General features: G+C 37.2%; 1 pseudogene across 1 annotated transcript; it reads left to right on the plus strand.

Annotated features, from left to right (window-relative positions):
• The first annotated feature begins 1,625 nt into the window (after positions 1-1,625).
• Positions 1,626-3,095, plus strand: LOC143599529 (dof zinc finger protein DOF3.6-like; annotated as a pseudogene). The gene is made up of 2 exons (XR_013147309.1): positions 1,626-1,820; positions 2,036-3,095. The product of XR_013147309.1 is annotated as a dof zinc finger protein DOF3.6-like (transcript).
• Positions 3,096-22,732: the final 19,637 nt, after the last annotated feature.

A 22,732-nucleotide genomic window follows, 5' to 3' on the forward strand; every position in this document is an offset into this window, starting at 1 on the left:
AGAGTTATTTTCTTGTTCATAAGTAATAAATTGATGTGTTCTCTTTATTAAAAAGGAAAAAAGGAAAAGTTCCCTACATGGTTCAAGATATATAAAGTTATACTATAATAATTAACATTCCCTTTGGAACTTACAATTCCACTCATGAGATTTTAATTTGCCAAACAACGTTGATGAAAACAAAATCGATATATCAAATATGATTTGTTTTTAGCCTAGTATAGAAAAAGGGTTTGTGGTGTACACTAATCCTGAAAAGAAAGGAAAAAGGAAAAGGAAAAGGAAAAGACGGAGTGAGATCTGACTACACATGAAGACGGAGAGAATCTTGCTCAACATTAATTTCCACACTTCCGGACACTTTAACCAAATTAGTCGAAATATATGTGAATCATGACATCTTGTCATAAACATTACAAACTTCAAGCCTTCCAACAATTCGGAATGATCTTTTTGATTTCATATAGTTGTTAGGATTCTAACTTTAAACTTATGATGGATATAATGAGCACATAGGTAGCTTAACGTAGCCAATCATTTGACAAATCAGCACGAATGAGACGTGGAAAAGCCACCCAACTTGAAGTGATCGATCACTACTTACGATTTGTTACAAGTTACAAGCAAAGCATTAGGTAATGAACGATTCTACATTAGCGTGTTTGTAGCCTACCACCACGAACGAACTATCATGCCATCTCTTCAAGTTATGTAGTTCATGATTCAAACTCCATCATTTCATTTAGGGACGTTACCAGAGTAAGGGTCAGGATGGTCCGCTAATCCTTCATCTACATAAATCTGTTGAATTTTTATATATAAAATCTAAGACTTTTCTAGAAAAAACATGATTTAGACCCTTTAGTGCCGATAAACAATCTTATAATGACTCTCTGACAAAAGAGTTCTGGTTCCGTCATTGGTTTCATAACTTTTTAGTTATTGTTATTTATTTATTCAAGATAAAATATCCTACCTTTCTTACTTTTATAGCTATTCCAAATTTGTTGCTAGATTTCAAGTTTTTGGTCGAACCTATTAGAAAAAGAAACGTCTATTATAACAACTATTTTTTGTAAGTTTGAATTATAGTCTCTTTTTAAATCGTGGGTTATGCTTTTTTATATGCTAATTAAAAGGCAGTGAGATTTCCGTAAAAAGGTTCTAACTTCTAACCCCAATTACAAGAGACAATCACTAAACAAGACGGAGGTGTAGCTATGAAAAAATCGATACCACCATGCATGATGCACCCACTATCACGGTGAACATTTTACAAACAAGTTAACATGCATATGCATAGATGAACAAATATATACACCACAATCACACTTTCTCTTTCTATATATGATTTCTCTCTTCATCCATGCATGCACATGTAGATACACATTATGTATACATGCAAGGGGTCACACTTTTCATTTTTTACCAAGCACTAAGATGCAGTATGTCACAAAGTCTCTGAGATAACTTCATGGCTAAGTAACTTACATCATTCACTCTCAAGAACCATAATACTAATAAAATATATTCAAAAAGAGAGATGCACATTTTAAATTCATTACAAAAGTTAAAAAGAAATCAATAATATTAAGCAAATCAAAAGACTACTTCTACTCCTCCATCATCTTCTCCTTTATCTCCCCTACCATCCTTCTCTTTCTCCTCTCTTTCTCTCTTTTTTGTTTTTGATTCCATGTATTTCCAAAGAACCATTGAACCTTTATAAAAGAGAAAGTTAAAGAAATCAAATCTTCTAAACCATGGTTTTCCCATCTGTTACTCCTTTTCTAGATCACCACATGAATTGGCATCAACAGGTATATATGATGTTTAATCTATCTTCTCCTCTTTGAAATCATTTCTTTATCTTTTCTTATCTTCTTAATCTTTTATCCAATCAAAGTTAAAGAAAAAAGCATATATGTAAAGAAGATTACATATCTTCTTTAAAACTCCTTTCTTGAATATACCATGATAGTATATATGTGTAAGTACCATCTAAAACCTTTGTGTTATTGTGTTTTTATTGAAGTTGCAACAATCAAACCATCAGCTAGGAAATAATGATGGTGGAGGTGGAAAAACCCTAATTTCCAGTCACAACAGGTGCCCCCACAACGCGGCGGAGAAGGATCAGTTAGACCTGGATCTATGGTGGATCGCGCTAGACTGGCGAAAATACCCATGCCTGAGCCAGGATTAAACTGTCCACGTTGTGATTCAACCAACACCAAGTTTTGCTACTTCAACAACTACAGCCTCACGCAGCCTCGACACTTTTGCAAGACATGCAGGCGTTATTGGACACGTGGTGGTGCTCTAAGAATGTTCCGGTGGGAGGCGGTTATAGGAGGAACAAAAGAAGTAACAAAAATAGCAGAAGATCAAGATCTCCAAGTCAAAGGGGGACTAAATCCATAAGTGGAAGTCCATCAAGGTGTAGCAATGAAAACATGGCATCAAGTACTCAACTTTCACATCCTCCATCTCTTCCAATGCCCTTCATGGGATCCTATGGAGGTGTTGCTAGTAATTTCACATCAAGTCTTGGTGGATTTCATCCTCAAAGTAATCAAATGAGTAGTTTCCAGTTAGGAACTGGAGGCTCAAATGGCAATAACTTCAATAATTTATTGTCAATTGGAAGTGGTGAGAGTTGGAGATTGCCATTCTTAGCAGGATTTGAAGTACCTAACAATGATAACTTATTTCTCTACCAAAGTGAAGGTGCAGTTGAAGCACCAGCATCTTCGATGCTTGAGAATTCTCGTTTAAATCCTCCGGTAAAGGTCGAAGGAAACCGAGACCTGAATTTATCAAGACAAGTTATCGGTATCTCTGATAACAGTAATCAACAACCATGGCAAGTGGGAAATAATTGGGCTGAGATTTCTGGTGTCAATACTTCTTCTACTCCAACAACGCATTTCATATAATCTTGCTCTTTGGGGATCTTCATTGATATATGTTCATCAAATTAGAAGCACTCAGCAGTGTTGACTAGCTTTCACTCTCCAGTCTCCAAACCCTAGACTGTTTATTGCTGAAGATGGAGAAACAATGGTAGGGTCACTGTGTGTTTATTAAATGCAGTGTGACGGTATGATGGTAAGTAGAATAAAGTGTTTTTAATCCTACTTATGTTTTTACGCTAGAATTTAATTACCGTTACTTTACTAAATTGTGTGCAAAGTGTGCTAGTTTGTCTTGGTTATGTTATGAAGATATTATGATAATCAGAATCTTTATTTTGGAAATATGCAGCTAGCCCTTGTTTAGTTACTTTATTATTTCTCTTATATATTAATTAGCTCATAGCTAACATGAAAATAGTTTCTTAGGCCATGGGGTATACTCTAACCCATTTTAACTTCACATAAGTTTCACATCACTCATTTTTTTCTCTTTCACTTTATATCATCCAAAGGAAATGGTTTAACCCTCATTTAACACATAATTAATATAACAAATCAATTAGTAATTAATACATAATTAATGCATATTGTTCTTTTTAACCCGTTAAAAGCATAACCCATGGGCCATTTTAACACACTTAACACAGGTGAGGAGTGGTTTAATCCATCTTTAAAGTGTCATGTCACTTTAACCTATGTATAGTTTAGAGTATACCTCGTGACCTTATTGTTGCATTTTCACTTACCATATGAAATTATCAATTGCGACAAGCTAGAACTTTATTATGAATAAAATCATTTAAGGAATCTTTACTCATGATAATCAGTGGTATGAATGCAATCCGTGTAATTGGAAAAATGCATAACAACAATCAAACTTTAATTATCATTCACTTTTATTTTTTTCATTTCTAGATCTTTTGAACCTTCTGCCTTCATTCAAAACAAACCATAAAATGAAGAGGTAGGTCACAGCAGAGCCTAGTTGGACCCGCAAGACTCACCTTGAAGAGGGACGTCTGCGCAAGGACCAACTGCTTCCGCAGGACCCACCATGCCCAGAGATGAAGACCTTACGCGCAGTACGCCAGCTGTTCCCGCAGGGAAAGCCTCCCAATGGTGAAGTACCCCGCTTGTTCTCGCAGCTGCGGATACAAGCCATCAGGGAAGGCTACCCGCACTAATAGCAAGGCTACACGCACAAGGCACTAACTCTTGATACTTCAGTAATGTCACCTGAAGGAATGAGCAAGGCGGGAATACTCCCGCCCAAATGAGCCAGTCCGTATGCTTCTGGAAGATCTTTTGTACTATACCTGCCAAGGTATGGGAAAAATAGACGATCTGACCAAAACAGCCCATGAACCAATCACAGGGTGACAGCTCACCGACAACAGTACGAGGAGAAGCACCCTCTAGTACTGTTTGTCACTATTAGCCGCTGCCTACTCACCAACCCTCACTGTGGGACGTGCGTAGCCTACAGTTGGTGGAACAGTGCATAGCCGGCAGTAAAGGAACAGTATACAGCCGGCCTTGTCACTATCGGCCGCAGCCTATCCACCAACCAGCATGGCTTGTGCGTAGCCCACTGTTGGTAGAACATGAATACTATTCAGCCGGCTGTACCTTCTTGGAAACCTACCTTCGGCTATAAATACTCCAACACCTTGGAATGGTAAGGACATTATCTGATATCTCATTATCTTATCTTCTCTAGCAACCTCTTAATATACACTTATATTCAGAGCAATCTAGTCTGATTCTCACACCGGAGGGTGGTCACAAGGAGGAACCCCCCCTTCTCAGTGACGAGCTTACGGTGTCTGTTTTGCAGGTCACCTGAAGAACAACTTTCTTTGCTGGACCTCAACCTCGTGGGAAACATCTATTTAACCCTCAGATTATCCGTAATTTGCCCGGGGTCAATTAGTGTTTCTTCATTTAGAGTATACCCCGTGACCTTATTGTTGCATTTTCACTTACCATATGAAATTATCAATTGCGACAAGCTAGAACTTTATTATGAATAAAATCATTTAAGGAATCTTTACTCATGATAATCAGTGGTATGAATGCAATCCGTGTAATTGGAAAAATGCATAACAACAATCAAACTTTAATTATCATTCACTTTTATTTTTTTCATTTCTAGATCTTTTGAACCTCCTGCCTTCATTCAAACAAACCATAAAATTAACAAGAAACTGTTACTTTGAAATAAATTGCATTTAACATAGCCTTTTTTATATTTATTTACTTTTTCTAATGAACGAAAACTTAAATATTCTCTAACTTTACAGCTAAATTACATCCATATACAGCGTTTTTTACGTATATACATTTACCTAAATTTGTCAATATCCTTACGTGAATACGTCGTATTACTTTCAGTTTTTTCTTGATAACGATTGTTTATTTTTAACACAAGAGAGATGAGTGAAAAACTAAGTTAATCGGTCTTTTTTCATTAATTAAACAGCATGCATGGCGGGGATAATACAAGTTTTCTATTTCTTTGAAAAAAAATTCATTGTTAACATATATATACGTCTTTTTACATGCTGCAAGGATAAAATTAATTACTTAATTATACGTGATTTTGCTAACAAGCATAATAGAAATATTATTTTGCCAAATGCAACTGGAACCTTCTTTCACCAACGCTGTAAGAAAGGCATGCAACCTAGCTAGCTAATTCAGTGCGCTAGCTTTCATAACTTCCTGACACCAATATTATATTCTTCGTCAGTCATAAGTTTGCAACAAAAGAATGCAGGACCCAGCTGTCATCTATAACTATAACATTTACACACGCATCTTGTAATAATAATAACAACATATGATCATATAAATATGAGTACGTAATAAAAAGTTGGAAGCTAGAGACCTTTAAAATGCCAATAATTGCTACTCAAAACCATGCAAGTCTTCCAATCCTTATGTTCGTGTTTTGTGTTGGAGAGATATATAATTAATGATGGTCCAAGTTGTTGTAGGAATGGATATTACACAATTATACAGTCAAAAAGAACACATATACTCATACATATGTCTTTATCTCAGTGTGTGGAAAAGTAAATAATAAATAACGAAATAAAAAGTGAAGGGTAAGCAGATAGGAAAAGGGTTAAAGAAGAAGAAGAAAACGTGTGTGTGAGTGATTTCGCAGTCTAAAAAGAAAGGAATCTGAGCAAGAATATAGATTTTTAAGTACGCTTTATTAAAAGAACCAACATAATCACGTACCCTCTACCAATAAAGTGCTACTACCCAAAAAAAATAAAGTCCCAAATCTAGTCATTTCAAGCTGTGCATAGGGCCGTCTCATGAAGCATAACTAAATGAAGAATGTTTTTAGGCTTTTAAATTATCTTCAGGCTTATAACAAGTTTATTGGAGGTAGTAAGGTTAACTGTTTCATGATTGGGGCAGGCCTATAAAACTGAATATGTAGAAGTAGAAATAACATTAAATGTTGAGAGATCGTTCTAATGACATGAGTATGATTGTTTGTTTAGGCTTGAGATCTTAAAGTCTTAAGTTCGAAACCTAACTCAAGATTGAGGGTTATCTCAGAGTGTGAGGAGTTTCCTGCTTGATGGTATTCTTAAGTGACTCATACATTAAGCGTCAAAATAAATATATGAACGGTTGGCATCCCATCTCAGTAAGACGGACTTATTTGGGTATTATGGGTAATTCTAAAAGCTGTTAAAAAGAAAGTTTATATTCTACACTACTACTGAGTATTGTATATATACTGTAGGGGTATGGTACTAAAACCTGGTTCTACGACCCTAAATCTATTATGTTTGGCTTATTTCATTACATGGACTAATACGATGTTATTGGGCCGAGGGGGTTTTGTGGAGGCAACCCTAACTGGGCTAGGCCCATTAGGGTACCATGATGGTGGCCATGAGACTCTATATAAGGAGGTCTCCACCTCCTTATCATGGGTCATGCTCAATAAGAGCCACCACCACTTTTTGTGTCTGTGAACAAGAAATCCTCAGGATATCTTAGCAGTCGCCTCCACACCCCCGAAACCATTGCAGGTCTACACATTGCAGGTCGCAGGCGCCGCAGAAGAAGAAGAAGAAGATCAAGACGTGGTTCGTTCATCTCGAAAATTCGTGGAAACATCGTCATGGATCAGGTAAGATTCATTTCGTGATTTCGACATATACAAATATATATGTATACAAAGGGAATGGTGGCGGCTAGAAATAATAACTACCCGACCATTAATCGTTCATACCATTTAGTGTCTAATCCTAAAGTCTAGTTTTTCTTTCAATATATTTAAAAGCTCCAACCCCGAATGCTTTAGTAAAGAATGAACATGTACGCGACTTGATCGCTTGTTCTACAAAAGTTTACTTCAGCCTCTCACAGGTTGATTCATTCTCTTAAATAAATGTTATACGATGCTAATGTGCTTACTCTTCCCGTTTATACCGGATTTCCAGTCATGGAAATTGTTGACTTATCATTAATTGAACTTATAGTTGTTGGACCTTCCTGTGGGTTCTTAGGCTCATTAAGAATTCCATGAACGCATCCAAATAGCTTCACATTCAATTAGCAAGCCCTACGCACATATATTATGGGGATAGCCTATAAATGATTCCATCATTAGGCTACTTTTGAATCATGCTAAGTGTGCTTGGTTAAACCTCTTAACGACTCCTGAAACTTCACAATTGTGAAGTTTCAGAGACACGCTGAATTATTCAAAAACCATCTCTTAATCAATCAGACATCTTATCGATTAAACACTTAAATTGCCAAACAGCCCCTATGTGTATATTAATGACAAAGCAATTACCTTTTATTCTTGTATTGCTAAGAGATGGCTCCTGAATCATATAAAAATGTATCCTGAACTTGAAGTCTTTCTTCAAAAATCATTATCCCCATAGCAATTAAATGTGAGTTGTCAATCTTTTGCTACAAAAACATCGTAAGCAGTCATTTACCATTAATTGTAAACCTTGTGATAACGAATACCTATGTCAACCTTTTCCAAATTACTCCCAGTGTTCTTGTTTCAAATGCTAGTCTAGGAGTATGCAAAAAGATCCGAGTTTGAATCCGAACCCAAAATATTCAAAAATACGAATATCTGAAAGTTTTTGGGTTCCAAATTTTTGGATTCAAATTAAGATGTGCTTTTTAAAAAAATGCAGATAATTTCGGATATTCAAATATCTTTTTACATTTTATTAAATAATAATCATTAATTAGTTGATATAAAGTTTAGGCTTCCAACTTGTGAATTGTTAACCCTAATTTCGGATATCGAGAACATATTTTTTTGATTCTTAAATAAAAGTACTATTTAGTTTATTAAATAGCTTTTGGATTTTTATTTTTTTCCTGAATTTGGATAGCCACTAAATCCATAAATGAAATCACGAATATAGATTCGGATATTGAAATCCATCATCCAAAATTCGGATATCCAAAATTGAGCATCCTACATGAATACACTAATTAGACTAGCGGCATGCTAGTTATCAACGATAGTCTGTCATTCTTTATGTTCCAAAAAGGATTACAATTGCCCTATATAATATAATAACCATAACTAATATGCCCTAAATAACTAAAGTAGATCAATGATAAACACAAATAATATCTTCTCAATATAATGGTATAATTCCCTTTAATATTCCCCCTCAGTTTGAACGCGAATACGTGGAGATGTTCAAGCTGTTCTGAAACATGTCGAATAGATGATGGGGAAGACCTTTAGTGAATATATCAGCATATTGTAACGGGGACGGAACATGAAGCACCCGTATATGGCCAATATTTACTTTCTCGCGAACAAAGTGGATATCCATCTCAACATGTTTAGTGCGTTGATGCTGAACAGGATTGCCGGAATGATAAACAGCAGACACGTTGTCACAATAAACGATCGTTGCCTTACGAACGGGGCCACGGAGTTCAAGAAGTAAGTTACGGATCCATGTCACTTCGGCTAAGGCATTAGCGACCCCCCTATACTCGGCTTCAGCACTAGAACGAGAAATGGTGGGTTGTCGTTTAGAGGACCAGGAGATGAGGTTGTCACCGAGAACAATACAATAAGCCGAGGTGGAGCGTCTAGTGTCGGGACAACCCCCCCCCCCCCCCCACCCAATCCGCATCAGAGTAAGCGACAAGTGACTGACCAGGAGATGCCGAAATCCGAAGCCCAAGATCAATTGTACCATGAATGTAGCGTAACACACGTTTCATAAATGTAAAATGAGAATCCCGTGGTGCATGCATAAACAAGCAAATTTGCTGAACAGCATAGGAGATATCAGGTCGAGTGAATGTGAGATACTGAAGAGCCCTGGCAATACTTCAGTATTCAGTGCCATCTGTTAAAAGTTTACCCTCAGTGGCACTCAACTTGGAGTTGGTGTCGACCCGCCGTATTACACGGTTTACAAGCAGTCATGTTGGCTCGATGGAGAATATCGCGAGCATATTGAGATTGAGATAAAAATAAGTCACGGTTGTCTCGTGTTACGTTGATACCCAAAAAATGATAAAGTGGGCCAAGGTCGGACATCGCGAATTCGGCAGATAACTGGGCGATTATAACACCTAGAAGATGTTGATTTGAAGCAGTAAGTACGATGCCATCAACATAAAGTAGCAAATAAGCAAGATGTTCTCCTTGTTGATATATAAAAAGCGACGTGTCACTCAAGCTATGCTTAAATCCCATACTAAGAAGAAAAGTTGAAAATCGGTTATACCATGCCCGAGACGCCTGTTTTAACCCATATAGAGATTTCGTTAATCGACAAACATGATTTGACCGTGCCGGGTCAACAAAGCCAGACGGTTGTTTCATAAATACCGTTTCCTTAAGAATACCGCGAAGGAATGCATTTTTGACATCTAACTGATGGATCGGCCAAGCTCGTGATACGGCCAACGCGAGTACCGTTCATATAGTTGTCGGTTTAACAGCTGGGCTAAAAGTTTCCGTACAATCAATGCCAACAGTCTGTGATTTACCATTACAAACGAGACGAGCTTTGTATCTTTCAAATGTACCATCCGCTTTAAATTTGTGTCCGAATAACCACATGAAGCGTATGACCGGCTGATTCAGTGGTCTAGGAACTAACTCCCACGTGTCATTAACCTGTAAAGCACTAAATTCATTGTTCATGGCACGTAGCCAATTAGGGTCTGACATGGCTTTTAAGTATGAGGTGGGAAGAGGCGATACGGTAAAGGTGGCAGCGAGATTTTACCGAGGATTAGGTTTAATTATGCCGACCTTTGACCTGGTGAGCATCGGGTGGTCATTTTCTAGGTGGTCTGTGTGTGTGGGGAGGGTGGAGGTTGGGTTGTGGGTTGGTTTATGGATTTCGGAGTGGAGGTATGAGTGGTATTTGGTTGGTCAGAAGGTTGGAATGAGTGAGGTGGGGTGGGGTGTGTTGTGCATGGGAAAGTGAAGCAGGAGGTGTAGTGATGTTAGGTTGTTGGTTTTGTGTTGAAAATTGGGATTCATAATGTGGGTCTTTAGGGGTAGGCTTGGGTGGTGGGGTAGAACTATGTTGGTAGTTAGGATAGATGTGTGTGTAAGGAAAAGGTTCTTCAAGGAATGAATAAGTGTTTGGTTTAATGGCTCATTAAATGGGAAAGAATTTTCGTTCGTTAAATGTGACGTGTCGAGATAGATGTACTCTACCGGTGAGAGGATCGTAGCATCGATAGCCGCGAAAATCAACGGGTAGCCGAGAAAGACACTACGGATAGAACGAGGTGAAAGTTTATTTTGTTGAGTGGCGGATAAGTTAGGGTAGCATTCACAGCCAAACACACGAAGGTGTTCGTATGTGGGTTGACAGTGATAAAGAGCGAAAGCGGGTGTTTGAAAATGAAATACCTTGGTAGGTAAAATGTTATGTAGGTATGAGGTCGTGTGAAGAGCTTCCACCCAAAACGTAGACAGAAGTCGAGCATGAATAAGTAGAGCACGAATGATATCATTTAGGCGACGAATCATTCGCTCGGCTTTCCCATTTTGTTGTGACGTTTGAGGACACGAAAAACAAAATACGAGTCCATTATTATGGGCAAAGGTGTTAAAATTGTTGTTGTCAAATCCCCCCCCCCCCCCCCACCCCAATGTCACATTGAAAAGTTTTAATTAAGCAATTGAATTGGGTTTGGATAAGTTTGTGAAATTTCGCAAAAGTTGGAAAGGCTTCGGACTTGTATTTTAAAGGGTAAACCCATACATATTGAGTGTGGTTGTCGATTAAGACCATATAGTATTTGTATCCTAAATTACTCAAAATTGGTGAAGTCCATAAATCACAATGAATAATGTCAAATGGGTTATAAGTAATAGAATGAGAATCATGAAAAGGTAAAAGCTTACTATTAGAAATATGGCATGATGGACAAAAAATGATGCAACAGTTTTATTACAATTGAAAATAAGATAACGACTAATATAATCAAGAACAGTTGCTCCAGGATGTCCAAGACGGTTGTGCCATGGAATATTTGTTGATGATGATAACAATTTGAAAGCGGGTGGAGTGAATGGATAGAGGTCTCCGGTGCTATTGTGACGGGAAAGGTGGCGTCCATCCTTGAGATCCTTCAAAGTAAAACCAAAAGGGTCAAATTCGACGGATACAAGGTTATCAATGGTAAATTTACGAACGGAAAGTAAGTCTTTGATAACTTGAGGTGAATGTAGTATATGGTTTAAGTGGTAAGTTTTATTCGGGAGTTTATAAAAGCCGTTGCCGGACCCGTTTATACGCAAAGTTTGGCCATTACCAACGAATATAGTATTTGAAGATGAAGACAAGGGAGAAGTTATTTTACTGATATCCGAGGTAATGTGAGACGATGCTCCCGTATCCATAAACCATCTCGGATAATTGTGGTTGATGTTCATGTTTTGGAGGGTGGTTCCAATGTCAGTCGGGCTGAGAGCATTAAAGGCTTGTGATGCGAAACCCGGTTGAGCGTATCCAGTAGTCGGGTTAGTGGGGGTGCCATGAAGTGGGCCTGGTGGGGTGTAGTGGGCTGAACAAATTGTTGGGTTTGAAACGGGTATTGGGTCGTGGGATGAGAGGATTGATTTCGGGTTGGGTAAGTTGGGGCAGATGGGTAGGGTGATGGTGGAGGAGCCCAATTAGGGGCGAAATAGGCTAGGGCAGGAGGTTGTTGGCCATAGTGGGCATGTTGGTATTGGTGACCATGTGAATGAAGTCTCTGGATTACTCATAGTAGAGGCACCCCTCGAATTGGAACCGCATCCCCCTCGTCCACGGTAGCGACCTCCGGACCCATGTTCTGATTATAATTAGGATCATAGTTATTGCCACGATAATTGCTACCTGGATACGTTTGGGCAGGTGGTTGTTCAGTGTTTCGATCGTTGGTTTGCCCGATTGAGACCGTAGTATCACGAGTTGAACCTTCCCTAGCCGCTTGTCTTTGAAGTTCAAGGTTTATTTCACCTCTAGCATCGTCCCACGTGGGGCAACCTTGGTTTATAATGGTGTCGATTGTGTCAAGTTCGTTTGGGAGACCATTTATGAGTTGTATTACAAGGCTTGATTCATCTACCGGATGGTCAAGATCGGCTAGTTGGCTGGTGATATCTTTCAACTTTTGACAATATGCATCCATAGATGCACAATCTTTGAGTGTGGTGTTGTTGAACTCGCGTTGAAGATCCGTAGCCCGAGCTTTCTTATTGCTCAAGAAATTTTTTTCAAGGTTGATCCAAGCTTCATAGGCTGAGATATCGGTGTCGAGCACACGAGCGAGAATGTCTCTCGAGAGGATGCCAAAGATCCATTGAAGAACCAGCGCATCGACCTCGGACCAAGCGGTGTAACTTGGGTCAGATTCTTCAGGAGGTTTTGTACCATCTATGTGGTCTAGCACTTTGTAGGCTTTGGCATTGAGTTTAAAGAGTTTAACCCAAGATGAATATGTAGTTTGTATGCCATCTAACTGGCTGATTTTGTTTTGTATGTTTGTAACGGTGTAGGCGGGGTGAAGGGTTTGTTTGGGTAGATTGTCATCGGATTTTACACCTGAAGGATCATCGTTGTTGGCCATGGCCGAAAAAAAAAATTGGAAAAAAATGGGTGGCGGCTAGCTAGGGCTTTGATACCATGAAAGTTATCAACGATAGTTTGTCATTCTTTATGTTCCAAAAAGGATTACAATTGCCCTATATATAATATAATAACCATAACTAATATCCACTAAATAAGTAAAGTAGATCAACGATAAACACAAATAATATCTACTCAATATAATGGTATAATTCCCTTTAATAGCTTCCAACTAGATTTCTAAACATGCTTGAGTCGATTGTCACTACTCCTACCTCCATTGGCATAGAGCATCAACTGACATTGTCCATATGGAATTTGTTTAATGCTTCTTGGGTACATTTCTTTTGTTTGATAAAAATCTTATGCTTTTTTCATTTACCATGCCCAAACGATATAACAAGAAGTTCCTAAATTTGTCATTCAAGACTCCTGTGTCTTTGAACTCTTGAATACAACCTTGGCCTATTTCCAGCAAAGATTAGATCATCCATGCATAGGCGGACAAATTGAGATTCACCATTGTTTTCTTTAACATAAGGGGTGTACGTGTTCATCTAGACAGTTCTTGAAGTCATGTTTTTAAAAATATCAATCAATGCAGTTGTACCAAGCACACAGTGCTTGCCTAAACACATATAAGGAGGCATACCTTATGTTTCTCTTCCCTTTTGACATAATCGGGAGGTTGTTCTATGTATACATCGTCACGTAAATCACCATTAAAAATGTTGATTTGACGTCCAAGTTATCTAACCATTTTAAGTAGCTAACATAAAAAGATCAAACTAATAGCTTTCAAAGCATCTTTCACTTGATCTTTCATTCATTACTTAATTATTCTTGTTCTTGACTTTGTTGATGATTAATTTTCTCACGTTCTTTATGGTTAGTCCATGGTTGAACAGTAATTGATTGTGATTCTTTTGTTCGTGAATCTTTTAGTTGATACAAGTCTCCATAGTCCATACGATGAATCCATGGTCTCTATATGGCCGATACATAGTTTGACCAAGGCTTCAAAATCATTATTTCTAGTTATGTCTTCTTCGATACATTAACCTGAAAAACACAATGATACGTAAATTTTATTATTCATACATGTAACTTCGTTGTTACATATATGTAGCTTAATAGTGGTTTTATATATTAAAAGAAAAGAGTTTTCTTACGTCTTCTCTTTATCTGCATAATTTTTTTTTGTTTCATAGTTATTTTCATGTCTTCTCTTTATCTGCATAATTTTTTTTTGTTTCATAGTTATTTTCATGTATAAGTAGTAAGACTTCCACAATCAATTATTTGAATACTTATTATTCGTAGGTGTCAAATGTGTGTATATATCTTTAATAACATTTTCATACTAGTTACAATTACACATATGTAAATAGTGTAATATGTGTAACTTGTTAAAAGGAATAGCTATATGCAAACATATCGGTAACCTTGATAATGAATGGAGGAACAATGTTTATTCGTTGTTACATATAGGGATATTGATTTTTAATACTCTTAACTTTCACCCGTTGGTAGATACAACTTCTAACTTTTGATTTGTTACCCACCACTCCTAACTTCCACTCTGTTTGTTTCTAGCACTCCCAAACTTAACGGATCCTAACTCCGTTAGTGTAGATGCTGATGTGGACGTTTTATGCTGAGGTGGCACGCTACATGTTATATACCTAATTAAAAAAAATTAAAGTGGAAATTAGTCTCTCACTTTCAATGACTTAAACCCCCCCCCCCCCTCTCTCTCTCTCTCTCAGGCCATCACCACCACCACCACACAACACCATTGTCACCATCAACACTCTCCACTACAACTATATATCAACCGTCTTCCCCATCCATTGATGTCACCGTCTACCACCTTTACTGCAACTAAAAACCTTTTAAACAACCTTATCTCTCACAAAAACCCTTTACATCAACTATCTCCCATCTCCACCGCTACCAACAATACTACCGTCAGCCATAAACAAAATATATTCATGGCTATCAGAAACCCAACTTGGCGCCCTAGGACAATAAACGAGCCCTAATCATGACCTATGTTGCATGGGAACGGGAAACGAGCACGGGTACTGGAAATGACAAAACTCAAAAAATCAAGAAACGGTACGGCAAAAAAATTATAAAAAAATAAAAATATATATTACATAGGTAATTAATTATTAATAACAAATAAATATATATATAATTTTTATTTATATATAATGTCATTTAAACATTTTATGTATAAAATTACAAGTTGAGAACCAAATGTAACCTAGTCTAGATAGTAAGGGTTAAATGTTAAAATGTATAACCTAATTTAATACTATTTATGTAAATGTTAACAATGTTTAGAGACTAGATGCAAACAATTGTAAAATTAAGGGGTTTAATGTTTAAACCTAAACTTATAATTTAACCTAAAACACTTTAAAAAAAGTTCAACCGCCTCTTCTTCTTCTTCTTCCATCTTCTTCATCGGTTTTCCGGCGCCGGAATTTTTTGCCGAAATACCGTATGTGGTGTCGGAATTCATCGGATACGTTCCGGAATCGTTTGTTGACCGTCCCCATTTAACGGGTTTGTTCAGGAAACGTTTCAAACGCGTTTCGGACGTGTTTCGGTCGCCGTCCCCGGGACAGGTACCCTAACCTTCCTACCGTCCCCGTGCATCAGAGATCATGACTATCCGAAACCAAATCATTGTGCATTTCTTCCCTTGCAGCAGCACCGACGTCGCTAGGGAAAGCAATCAAACAATGATGGAGCAATTACGGGTTGTTACCAAAACCCTTTGTTCATAAACTGTCGCCGATGATAGTAACCTTAATCATGGTTTCGACTACATATCTAGAGAGAGATGATGACACTACGTGAAAATTGACCTTTGGCCACACGAAAAAAGTGTGGTCGTAGGCCTTTAGCCACACACATTTGGTTCAGGTCATATGGCCAAAGGTCGCGACACCGTGAGTATGATATGGCCACACAGAGATTTTAGTGGCCTTATGTGGTAATAAGTGTGGCTAAAGGGTACAGGCATTAGTTGTTGGGCATCAAGAAGCCTCTCCAATAAGTGTGGCTAAACGGTAGAAAATGGTCACAAGACAATTTACTATGAGTGACCATTGCATCTATATAGCCACATGAATTCATGTTTCAGCCACATGAATTTTATATTAATGTGGCCAATAGGGTTATGTTAAGCTTGCATTGTGACCTATACCGTGTGGATATAGCAAAGAAATGACCACTTAAATTTAATAATAGGGTGGCTAATTATATGATATAGACACTAGATATTACATTAAAAGTGGCTAAATATGTTTACTTGCCACTCAAAAACTCCTTTGTAGATTATAGTGTGAACATTGTCTTACCGTTTGTCACACATAATGTTTTTACTAATATAAAGTGTGGCTATTGTAAAACTTTTCGTCACACATAGTGAGGTACTGTGTAGCTAATCATATCTTATAGACACTGGAGGTTATTGTGAATGTGGCTAAAAATGTGAACTTGCTAGTCAAAAACTCTTTTGTCGTTTGTGGTGTGGCCATTGTCTTACCGTTTGTCACACATAACGTTTTTCGTAATTTAAAGTGTGGCTATTGTCAAACTTTTCGTCACACATACTGAGGTACTGTGTGGCTAAAAATATCATATAGACACTGGAGGTTGTTGTTAATATGGCTAAAAATGTGAAGTTGCTAGTCAAAAACTCTTTTGTAGTTTGTGGTGTGGCCATTGTCTTACCGTTTGTCACACATAATGCTTTTTCTAATTTAAAGTGTGGCTATTATCAAACTTTTCGTCACACATAGTGAGGTACTATGTGGCTAATCATATCTTATAGACACCGGAGGTTATTGTGAATGTGACTAAAAATGTGAACTTCCTAGTCAACAACTCTTTTGTAGTTTGTGGTGTGGCCATTGTCCACTACGTGAAAATTGACCTTCGGCCACACGAAAAAAGTGTGGTCGTAGGCCTTTAGCCACACATTTGGTTCAGGTCATATGTGGCCAAAGGTCGCGACACCGTGGGTATGATATGGCCACACATAGATTTTAGTGGCCTTATGTGGTAATAAGTGTGGCTAAAGGGTACAGGCATTAGTTGTTGGCCATCAAGAAGCCTCTCCAATAAGTGTGGTTAAGCGGTAGAAAATGGCCACAAGACAATTTACTATGAGTGACCATTGCATCTATATAGCCACATGAACTCATGTTTCAGCCATATGAAATTTATATTAATGTGGCCAATAGGGTTGTGTTAAGCTTGCATTGTGACCTATACCGTGTGGATATAGCAAAGAAATGGCCACTTAAATTTAATAATAAGGTGGCTAATTATATGATATAGACACTAGATATTACATTAAAAGTGGCTAAATATGTTTACTTGCCACTCAAAAACTCCTTTGTAGATTATAGTGTGACCATTGTCTTACCGTTTGTCACACATAATGTTTTTCCTAATATAAAGTGTGGCTATTGTAAAACTTTTCGTCACACATAGTGAGGTACTGTGTGGCTAATCATATCTTATAGACACTAGAGGTTATTGTGAATGGGGCTAAAAATGTGAACTTGCTAGTCAAAAACTCTTTTGTAGTTTGTGGTGTGGCCATTGTCTTACAGTTTGTCACACATAGTGAGGTACTGTGTGGCTAAAATATCATATAGACACTGGAGGTTGTTTTCAATGTGTCTAAAAATGTGAACATGCTAGTCAAAAACTTTTTTGTATTTGTGGTGTGGCCATTGTCTTATTGTTTGTCACACATAATGCTTTTTCTAATTTAAAGTGTGGCTATTGTCAAACTTTTCGTCACAAATAGTGAGGTACTGTGTGGCTAATCATATCTTATAGACACTGGAGGTTATTGTGAATGTGACTAAAAATGTGAACTTGCTAGTCAAAAACTCTTTTGTAGTTTGTGGTGTGGCCATTGTCCACTATGTGAAAATTGACCTTCGGCCACACGAAAAAAGTGTGGCCGTAGGCCTTTAGCCACACACATTTGGTTCAGGTCATATGTGGTCAAAGGTCGCGACACCGTGGGTATGATATGGCCACACAGAGATTTTAGTGGCCTTATGTGATAATAAGTGTGGCTAAAGGGTACAGGCATTAGTTGTTGGCCATCAAGAAGCCTCTCTAATAAGTGTGACTAAACGGTAGAAAATGGCCACAAGACAATTTACTATGAGTGACCATTGCATCTATATAGCCACATGAACTCATGTTTCAGCCACATGAATTTTATATTAATGTGGCCTATAGGGTTGTGTTAAGCTTGCATTGTGACCTATACAGTGTGGATATAGCAAAGAAATGGCCACTTAAATTTAATAATATGGTGGCTAATTATATGATATAGACACTAGATATTACATTAAAAGTGGCTAAATATGTTTACTTGCCACTCAAAAACTCCTTTGTAGATTATAGTGTGGCCATTGTCTTACCGTTTGTCACACATAATGTTTTTCCTAATATAAAGTGTGGCTATTGTAAAACTTTTCGTCACACATAGTGAGGTACTGTGTGGCTAATCATATCTTATAGACACTGGAGGTTATTGTGAATGTGGCTAAAAATGTGAACTTGCTAGTCAAAAACTCTTTTGTAGTTTGTGCTGTGGTCATTGTCTTACCGTTTGTCACACATAATGTTTTTCGTAATTTAAAGTGTGGCTATTGTCAAACTTTTCGTCACACATAGTGAGGTACTGTGTGGCTAAAAATATCATATAGACACTGGAGGTTGTTGTCAATGTGGCTAAAAATGTGAACTTGCTAGTCAAAACACTTTGATAGTTTGTGGTGCATGTGACCATTGTCTTACCGTTTGTCACACATAATGCTTTTCCTAATTTAAAGTGTGGCTATTGTCAAACTTTTCGTCACACGTAGTGAGGTACTGTGTGGCTAATCATATCTTATAGACACTGGATGTTATTGTGAATGTGGCTAAAAATGTGAATTTGCTAGTTAAAAACTCTTTTATAGTTTGTGGCGTGGCCATTGTCTTACCATTTGTCACACATAATGCTTTTCGTAATTTAAAGTGTGGCTATTGTCAAACTTTTCGTCACACATAGTGAGGTACTGTGCGGCTATTTTGGCTATTTTGAATTCATTTCATCTTCTGGCTATTTTGGTCAATTGGTGTCAAGTTCAAACATATATCATGTTACATCGATAAAGGTCACAATTGACTTGTAGTGTACCATAGTAAGATCAATAAAGTCATTACACTCATAACTGACTTGTGCTATATCAAAGTTACATTAATACAAAGAAAGCCCAAAAATGCATCATGTTGTCTAGGGTGTTCATGGTTCGGTGACAGTCGTCATTTCTCGTCTGATGGTTTTGTTTCTTGCACAACCTCTATTTGGTTATGTTTCAACATACTTTTCAACAGCTGGTTTCCTGCAAAACATTATCAACTCATTTTATAAAAAAAGACCATTATGCCCTTCTTTTCACTAACCTGCATACCAAAATTGTACCCTCCAGACTTTGAAGAAGCCTTTGAACAAATAAAATTCACTTTTGAAAAACCGCTTCCAAACTCACTGACATCACTAGTAACCTTAGATTTAAGATTTGGTGATGGCATTGAGTTTTGTAAAGGATTTTATCAAAATCTAAGATCTTTGGGAAGTTTAAGATCTGTGGAAACCTTAGATTTTTTTTGCTTGGCCAAGTTTGGAATTCACATAACGTATATAAAAGTGTAATAAATTCCAGTCACCAGTTTTATTGCAGTCATTAAAGTCTCTGTTGTTATATAGTTGGTTATTGAGTGTATAACACACTATAACTGCATACTAATTACTACCTGTCAAAATGGTTTCCACACGCTTTGGAAACGCACAGAAGCTAATTAATTTTGAAAATTAATTACATTTATACCTACTACCTGTCCAAAATCTTGGAAATATATTTATGTAATGATAGCCTACATTCAAATTAATTAAAATAAAAAAAAACTAGTATATCACACGCTTTGTACGCTTTAAATACCTGTCAAAAATCTTGGAAATATATTTATGTAATAATAGCCTACATTCAAGTTAATTAAAATAAAAAAAACTAGTATATCTTACTAGATACGCTACAAATCAACTAAACTACAATAAATTGTTATCTCAACTACCAAAAATTAAATTTTAGGTCTATTTTGTTGTTCACTCACACTAACATCTATTTTAAAGTTAATTATAAAAAATCAACATCAACTACGCTTCAAATACGCAACCAAAATATAATAATAACATTTACAGTTAATAATAACATTTACAATAATAACATTCACATAACATATTAATACCAAAATATAATAACATTTACAATAATAACATTTACATTAATATAGAAAACCAAATTACATAAAACTAACTCCTAGCATCCGATTCCATATCGGAATCTACATCGATATCCATTGGATTCGAGGCTTCTGGAGTCCTGCCATCAGATTCCGTATCCGAATCTACATCCGGATTCTCTTCTGGAGTATGAGAGGGCATGATCCTCTCGTACATGCCATCCGAGGTGTAGGTGGAGTCCTTAAGCCTTCGGAGGCGAAGGTTCACCTGACTACGGAATGCCCCATAAACGGCACAGCCTTGAAGTGCTCCAAGTCGTTCAACTCAATGTACGCCACCTCGATTCCAGGCACTACCATATCAATGCTGAAATAATCAGCAGTCGTGTACCCAAACCACCTAACCATTCGGTTAAGTTATTGGTACGTGAAGGTGTGAGGGTGGACATAGTTCACAAACCTCACCCTTTGATTCTTCCGGACGGCGCTGGAAGAAAAGTGGAAACAAATGGTGAAAAATGTGGGGTCGTAGTAGATGGGGGCATGAGTACCGGGTTTACGTTCGATCCATGAAGAAACCATTATCGGAAATAAATCGGAAGTAGATTGTGATTGTGGATTGTGATTGTGATTATGACCGGTATTTAAACACCATCGGAACCCGGAGGTACATCTGCCTGACAATTTGAAATTGGCGGCACAAGAAACTGTAAAGGCAATGATGACGTCGCCACTCGTCAAATCAACGTGTGGCCATTAATTACGTTTGGACACGCTAAAAAATATTTTAGTGTGACCATTTATCACTTATAGCCACACACAATAAGTGTATTTGTGACAATAAAAAACTTAGAAAAAATAAAACTAACATACTCTTTGGTCACACAATCTCGTATAAGTGACCATTAATTACATTTGGACACACTTAAAAAAATTTAAGTGTGACCATTTCTCACTTATAGCCACACATAATAAGTGTATCTGTGACAATAAAAAACTTATAAAAAATAAAACTAATATACTCTTTGGTCACACAACCTCGTAGAAGTGACCATTAATTACATTTGGACACACTTAAAAATATTTAAGTGTGACAATTTATCACTTATAGTCACACATAAAAAGTGTATCCGTGACAATAAAAAATTTATAAAAATAAAAGTAAACTACTCTTTGGTCACACAACCTCATATAAGTGGCCATATATTTTAAGCGTTTTAGCCACGTTACTAATAAATACAATGGTTGTTCGTCATATTTCGCCACTTTATTAAAAATGTGGCTAGAAAATGTGACATTAGGTCACATAATGTAATATAAGTGGCTATATCTTTTACCTTTTAGACACATCTCTTATCAATACAGGAGCCGTTTGTCACATTTGGCCACACTATTAAAACATGTGGCTAGTTAAATGTCACAGTTTGTGGCTAATGCATGTGTTTTTTGTCACATGTATCAAAGATCAAACAAACTATGACTGTATGTCACATTTCGCCACACGTTTTTATAATGTGGCTAGTTTTTGTCACAGTTTTTTTCAAAGTGTGGCGAAAAGTACCTGAGTAGGTATAGAATGGTCACATGGAGAATAATATGTGTGGCCAAAACATTTTAGAAGGTTTTCAAACATGGTCAAAGACCTTTTAGCCACACTTTGTATCCACATGTGTGGCCGAAGGTCGATATTCACGTAGTGTGAAGGTTTTTAGATGGGGGTGGGTTGTTAAACCGACGATTTGCAGATGGTGGTGGGTGGAGGTGGAGACAGTGGCAGCGGTAGATGGGGAAGACAGGATGGACCAACTGTGGTGGTGATGGTTTCCATCTATGGTGGTTTTATGCTATGGTGGTGGTTGTTTACGAAAACCTTCATCAAAAAATGTTGTTGTGGCTCGTCGAAGAGGGAAGAACCATGGGAGTAGTGAACAGAACAAAGAGGAGGTGGGGTTGGGTATTTTGTTTAATCATTTATATATATTAAAATGTTTTTATTTTTTTCAAAATGACTTTTAATTTTTTTTGAAAATGGTATTTTCTATGTAGGCATGCCACCTCAAGCATAAAATGTCCATATCAGCATGTTCACTAACGGAGTTAGGGTTCGTTAAGTTCAGGAGTGCCAGAAACAAATAGAATTGAAGTTGGGAGTAGTATCTACCAACGGGTAAAAGTTGAGAATATTAAAAAAACAAATATTCCTTACATATATGTTAATTACATCTACCGATTTCAATGCTTTCTTTTCTCTTCATAAAAGCAAAAATTGTGTAATTTAGAGTTTTTATTGAGAATTCAAGAAACATAAAACTCATGAGATAGAAGAAAGATTGTGAAAATTTTAGGGGATTTGTTTAA

The sequence above is a fragment of the Bidens hawaiensis genome, unplaced genomic scaffold (genome assembly GCF_021521415.1).
Source record: "Bidens hawaiensis isolate Kalapana, Puna unplaced genomic scaffold, B.hawaiensis_p1.1 tig00052324_1, whole genome shotgun sequence".
Taxonomy (NCBI): Eukaryota; Viridiplantae; Streptophyta; class Magnoliopsida; order Asterales; family Asteraceae; genus Bidens; species Bidens hawaiensis.